The following is a 5,064-nucleotide window of genomic DNA, read 5'->3' as shown; positions in this document are numbered from 1 at the left end:
AAGCTTAGAGTGGATGTTCAAACCTTTAGACAGAAAGAAGGTGAATCCCTCTATGAAGCTTGGGAGAGATATAAGCAACTGACCAAAAAGTGTCCTTCTGACATGCTTTCAGAATGGACCATCCTAGATATATTCTATGATGGTCTGTCTGAATTAGCTAAGATGTCATTGGATACTTCTGCAGGTGGATCCATTCACCTAAAGAAAACGCCTGCAGAAGCTCAAGAACTCATTGACATGGTTGCTAATAACCAGTTCATGTACACTTCTGAGAGGAATCCTCTGAGTAATGGGACGCCTCAGAAGAAGGGAGTTCTTGAAATTGATACTCTGAATGCCATATTGGCTCAGAATAAAATATTGACTCAGCAAGTCAATATGATTTCTCAGAGTCTGAATGGAATGCAGGCTGCATCCAACAGTACTCAAGAGGCATCTTCTGAAGAAGAAGCTTATAATCCTGAGAACCCTGCAATAGCAAAGGTGAATTACATGGGTGAACCCTATGAAAACACCTATAATCCCTCATGGAGAAATCACCCAAATCACTCATGGAAGGATCAACAAAAGCCTCAACAAGGCTTTAATAATGGTGGAAGAAACAGGGTTAGCAATAGCAAGCCTTTTCCATCATCCAGTCAGCAAAAGACAGAGAATGCTGAGTAGAATCAATCTAACTTGGCAAACATAGTCTCTGATCTATCTAAGGCCACATTAAGTTTCATAAATGAAACAAGGTCCTCCATTAGAAATTTGGAGGCACAAGTGGGCCAGCTGAATAAAAGGATCACTGAAATCCCTCCTAGTACTCTCCTAGGCAATACAGAAGAAAACCCAAAAGGAGAGTGCAAGGCCATTGAATTGATCATCATGGCCGAACCTGCAAGGGAGGAAGAGGACGTGAATCCCAGTGAGGAATACCTCCTGGGATGTCCAGAGATCAATAAGGAGCTTCCCTCTGAGGAACCAAAGGACTCTGAGGCTCATCTAAAGACCATAGAGATTCCAATGAACCTCCTTATGCCATTCATGAGCTCTGATGAATATTCTTCTTCTAAAGAGAATGAGGATGTTACTGAAGAGCAAGTTGCCAAGTACCTTGGTGCTATCATGAAGCTGAATGCCAAATTATTTGGTAATGAGACTTGGGAAGATGAACTTCCCTTGCTCACCAATGAACTAAGTGATCTAGATCAACTGACATTGCCTCAGAAGAAACAGGATCCTGAAAAGTTCTTAATACCTTGTACCATAGGCACCATGAACTTTGAGAAGGCTCTGTGTGACCTTGGGTCATGGATAAACCTCATGCCCCTCTCTGTAATGGAGAAATTGGGAATCTTTAAGGTGCAAGCTGCCAGAATCTCACTAGAGATGGCAGACAACTCAAGAAAACAGGCTTATAGACTAGTAGAGGACATGTTAGTAAAGGTTGAAGACCTTTACATCCCTGCTGATTTCAAAATCCTAGAGACTGGGAAGGAAGAGGATGAATCTATCATCCTTGGAAGACCCTTCCTAGCCACATCAAGAGCTGTGATTGATGTGGACAGAGGAGAATTGATCCTTCAACTGAATGAGGATAACCTTTTGTTTAAAACTCAAAGATCTCCTTCTGTACCCATGGAGAGGAAGCATGAAAAGCTTCTCTCAGTACAGAGTCAAACAAAGCCCCCACAATCAAACTCTAAGTTTGGTGTTGGGAGGCCTCAGCCAAACTCTAAGTTTGGTGTTGAATTCCCATATCCAAACTCCAAGTTTGGTGTTGGGAGTCTATAAAATTGACCTGATCACCTGTGTGACTCCATGAGAGCTCATTGTCAAGCTATTGACAATAAAGAAGTGCTTGTTGGGAGGCAACCCAATATTATTTAATCATTTTTATTTTATTTTCTCTTTGTTATTTCATGTTTTATTAGGTTGATGATCATGTGGAGTCACAAGAACTACTGAAAAATCAAAAATAGAATGAAAAACAGCATTGAAAACAGAACACCCTGGAAGCAGGGCTTACTGGCGTTTAAACGCCAGTAAGGAGCATCTGGCTGGTGTTTAATGCCAGAACAGAGCATGAAACTGGCGTTAAACGCCAGAAACAAGCAGCATTCTGGCGTTTAAATGCCAGGAATGCACCCCAAAGAAAAACTAGCGTTCAACGCTAGAAACATGCTGCAGACTGGCGTTGAACGCCCAAAACAAGCATGGAAGTGGCGTTTAACGCCAGAAAAATGCTGCAATCTGGCGTTAAACGCCAGGATTGCCTACAGAGGGCATTTACACGCCTAATTGGAGCAGGGATGATTAAAGTCCTTGGCCCCACTGGATCTGTGGACCCCACAGGATCTCCTCAGGATCTGTGGACCCCACAGAAGCCCCACCTACTTCTTCTCTCCTCTTCACACCTTTTCATAACTCTCTTCCCCAAATACCCCTCACCAATCAACTCAATCACTCTTTTCCATCACCTCTTCACCACTCACATCCATCCTCTCTTCCCCAAAAACCCTACCTACCTTTAAATTCAAAATAATTTCCCTCCCAAACCCAACCCTAAATGGCCGAACCCTAACCCCTCCTCACTCCTATATAAACCCCTCATTCCTTCTTCATTTTCACACAACACAACCCTCTCTTCTTCCCCTTGGCCGAATCCACCTTCTCCCTCCATCTCCTACATTTTCCTTCTTCTTCTACTTCTTTCTCTTTTCTTTTGCTCGAGGACGAGCAACCATTTTAAGTTTGGTGTGGTAAAAGCATCGCTTTTTGTTTTTCCATAACCATTTATGGCGCCTAAGGCCAGAGAAACCTCTAGAAAGAGGAAAGGGAAGGCAATTGCTTCCACCTCTGAATCATGGGAGATGGAGAGATTCATCTCTAAGGTTCATCAAGACCACTTCTATGAAGTTGTGGCCAAGAAGAAAGTGATCCCTGAGGTTCCTTTCAAACTCAAAAAAGAATGAGTATCCGGAGATCCGACTTGAAATCCAAAGAAGAGGTTGGGAAGTTCTAACCAACCCCATTCAACAAGTCGGGATCTTAATGGTTCAAGAGTTCTATGCAAACGCATGGGTTACTAGGAACCATGATTAAAGTGTGAACCCGAACCCAAAGAATTGGCTCACCATGGTTCGAGGGAAATACTTAGATTTCAGTCCGGAGAATGTGAGGCTGGCATTCAACTTGCCAATGATGGAAGAGAACGCAGGCCCCTACACAAGAAGGGTCAACTTTGATCAAAGGCTGGACTAAGTCCTCATAGACATATGTGTGGAAGGAGCTCAATGGAAAATTGACTCAAAAGGCAAGCCGGTTCAACTAAGAAGGCTTGACCTCAAACCAGTGGCTAGAGGATGGTTGGAGTTCATTCAATGCTTAATCATTCCTACTAGCAACCGGTCTAAAGTTACTATAGACCAGGCCATCATGATCCATAGTATCATGATTGGAGAGGAAGTGGAAGTTCATGAGATTATACCTCAAGAACTCTACAAGGTGGCTGACAAGACCTCCACTTTAGCAAGGTTAGCCTTTCCTCACCTCATTTGTCACCTCTGCAATTCGGCTGGAGTTGACATAGAGGGAGACATCCTCATTGAAGAGGATAAGCCCATCACTAAGAAAAAGATTGAGCAAACAAGAGAGCATGGACCTCAACATGAGCATGAGGAAATTCCTCACCATGAAATCCCTGAGATGCCTCAAGGGATGCACTTTCCTCCACAAAACTATTGGGAACAAATCAACAGTTTCCTAGGTGAATTAAGTTTCAACATGGGACAATTAAGGGTGGAACATCAAGAAAACTCTATCATCCTCCATGAAATTAGAGAAGATCAAAGAGCTATGAGGGAGGAGCAAGAAAGACAAGGAAGAGACATAGAGGAGCTCAAAAGCACCATTGGTTCTTCAAGAAGAGGAAGACGCCACCCTCACTAAGGTGGACTCATTCCTTAATCTCCTTGTTCATTTATTTTCTTGTTTTTCGATTTTTATGCTTTATGTCTGTTTATGTTTTTGTCTTCATGATCACTAGTATTTAAGTGTCTATGCCTTAAAGTTATGAATGTCCTAGGAATCCATCACCTCTCTTGAATGAAAAATGTTTTAATTACAAAAGAACAAGAAGTACATGGTTTCGAATTCATCCTTGAAACTAGTTTAATTATTTTGATGTGGTGACAATACTTTTTGTTTTCTGAATGAATGCTTGAACAGTGCATATGTCTTTTGAAGTTGTTGTTTATGAATGTTAAATATGTTGGCTCTTGAAGAATAAGGAAAAAGGAGACATGTTATTTGATAATCTGAAAAATCATAAAAATGATTCTTGAAGCAAGAAAAAGCAGTGAATACAAAAGCTTGCAGAAAAAAAAATTGGCGAAAAAAAATAGAAAGAAAAAAAAGAAATAGCAAGCAGAAAAAGCCAAAAGCTCTTAAAACCAAAAGGCAAAAGCAAAAAGCCAATAGCCCTTAAAACCAAAAGGCAAGGGTAATAAAAAGGATCCAAGGCTTTGAGCATCAGTGGATAGGAGGGCCTAAAGGAATAAAATCCTGGCCTAAGCGGCTAAACTAAGCTGTCCCTAACCATGTGCTTGTGGCGTGAAGGTGTCAAGTGAAAACTTGAGACTGGGCAGTTAAAGTCAAGGACCAAAGCAAAAGAAGAGTGTGCTTAAGAACCCTGGACACCTCTAATTGGGGACTTTAGTAAGGCTGAGTCACAATCTGAAAAGGTTCACCCAGTTATGTGTCTGTGGCATTTATGTATCCAGTGGTAATACTGGAAAACAAAGTGCTTAGGGCCACGGTCAAGACTCATAAAGTAGCTGTGTTCAAGAATCAACATACTGAACTAGGAGAATCAATAACACTATCTGAATTTAGAGTTCCTATAGATGCTAATCATAATGAACCTCAATGGATAGAGCGAGATGCCAAAACTATTCAAGAGGCAAAAAGCTACAAGTCCCGCTCATCTGATTGGAGCTATGTTTCATTGATATTTTGGAATTTATAGTATATTCTCCTCTTTTTATCCTATTTTATTTTCAGTTGCTTGGGGACAAG

The 5,064-nt window shown here is 41.4% G+C and overlaps 1 non-coding gene across 1 annotated transcript; it reads right to left on the bottom strand.

Moving 5' to 3' along the window:
* LOC112787231 (small nucleolar RNA R71) lies at positions 1-108 on the bottom strand. Its single transcript, XR_003194654.1, has one exon. It is a non-coding gene; the product is annotated as a small nucleolar RNA R71 (small nucleolar RNA).
* Positions 109-5,064: the final 4,956 nt, after the last annotated feature.

The sequence above is a fragment of the Arachis hypogaea genome, chromosome 20 (genome assembly GCF_003086295.3).
Source record: "Arachis hypogaea cultivar Tifrunner chromosome 20, arahy.Tifrunner.gnm2.J5K5, whole genome shotgun sequence".
Taxonomy (NCBI): Eukaryota; Viridiplantae; Streptophyta; class Magnoliopsida; order Fabales; family Fabaceae; genus Arachis; species Arachis hypogaea.
Note: the sequence above shows the minus strand (reverse complement) of the source record. Positions and strands in the feature narration are given on the sequence as shown.